The following is a 1,795-nucleotide window of genomic DNA, read 5'->3' on the forward strand; positions in this document are numbered from 1 at the left end:
AATAAGTCATTTGGAGAGATGTTGGCTAACTCTGCTATACTTGGATACGCAGTGGATAAGTATCAAAGTCTGAGTCTAGTAAGACTATCACAGTGACACAGAATGTGTTCTGCTGTTTCCTCTTCTTCGCAACAAACTCTGCAGCTATCGAACATTTAGTAATCCTAGATGTTCGAAACTCCGCAATGTCCAGTGAGAAACCCTGCGACAAGTCGGATGCCACTTGTGTTCAGCATAAGTAGTTCCCTAGTTCTGGCTTTTAATCGATACGGCATGGATTCTTTTGCTTGTCTGCAGGTAATTGTATTATCCCAATAAATCTGAGTTGCTCTTTCCAACCACTCATTAATCTTAATTTTGAAAAAGCTCCATGAAAAACTGCAGAATGGTTGTGGCCCAATATAATTTGAGGCCGCCTCTTTTCCTGTTGAACCCTGTTCCTTTCAGCAAGGTCTTTGAGAAGTAGAAGACATTCCCACACTAGTTTTGAGGTTACTCGTGGTGAGCGTAGTGCTAGGAGTGCCGACTTACTGTCAGAGAAGATATATATGTTTTTTTCTGTGACAGGTTTCTCTTTATATATCCTAAGACATAGTTCAATTGCATGTACTTCAGCCTGAAAAACAGAGTTTTGTTGGCTCATACTCGCAAATATTTCCTTTTTTGGTTTAACTCCGTATACTCCCACCCCCACTCCTTCCATACTTTTGGAGCCATCCGTGTACCACAAATGCTAATCTTCAATAAATAGAGGTATGTTCTATTCCCTTTCATTTCTGTCTGGTATTAGTAGTAGAAACTTTTATTGGAAGTTGAATTTAGGTGAGTAAATGTCAGATATGGTGATGTTTAGTCTTTCCACTCTTTGCAGTCAGCAAGCTGACTGTTTTTAGTTTTAAGGTTGAGGTTTAATGATTTCCTCCTTTTTTCATCATCGCAGTTTAGATAAAAGTCTGGAGCTTTAGAAGCATTAAAAAATCTTAAATCGTTATTTTTTCAACCAATGTTTTGGTTTAGTAATTGTTCACTAGAAGAAAATATTACCTTTAAGACGAATATGAATGTATAAATATTACTGGGATATGCATTGTTTCCAATAAAAATGGAATAAATAACTTATTTGTCTAAACAAATATTCTTGTGTATTGGGTAGATATATTCTTCAAGTGAAGACTTTGATAAAGACTTTTATTCTATCGTAACGATGAGCCAAAAGAAAATACTATTCGGTATCGTGGTTATAAAGTATACGTACTCACCTCGTAAAAGTTTTGGCAAATAAGTTCTACCTTTACTGTGGTTTACTGTAGATTGCCACTACAGACCAGTTGCCAGAATTCTTCTCGTATTACGTCAAATACGAAAATTCTAGCTTTTTGATGAAATAATAGAAAACAACAATATTCCATATAATTGGTTAATCAAATGAGACTGTATAAAAAATTTATACCATGTCTAAATATAATTACATAGATTGTAAATTTTAACAACTAATATATTATATATGTATAATATACAGCTTTGAAAAATATATATTGCATGTGATTTTAAATTAAAAAATTTCTGACAATTTTATTATAAATTGATTGTAGTTGCGAAAGATATTCAAAATATTTCTTATTCATTTCATAGAAATAATTTTTATGTTTATAAAAATAAATAACTTAAATATTTTCTTTTTCCCTGTACAAGATACATATAGTATATTTCAATGACTATAGTAATTTCTGAATGATTTACACATCCAATATAGATTATTTCTTGCATCTGCTTTTCTTATTAAATATTCGAAAGA

At 32.4% G+C, this 1,795-nt stretch overlaps 1 pseudogene; it reads right to left on the reverse strand.

The window, feature by feature from the left end:
* Positions 1 to 849: 849 nt before the first annotated feature.
* Positions 850 to 1,795, reverse strand: part of LOC119675730 — a 4,443-nt pseudogene continuing 3,497 nt past the window's right edge.

This window comes from Teleopsis dalmanni, chromosome 2 (assembly GCF_002237135.1).
Source record: "Teleopsis dalmanni isolate 2A chromosome 2, ASM223713v2, whole genome shotgun sequence".
Taxonomy (NCBI): Eukaryota; Metazoa; Arthropoda; class Insecta; order Diptera; family Diopsidae; genus Teleopsis; species Teleopsis dalmanni.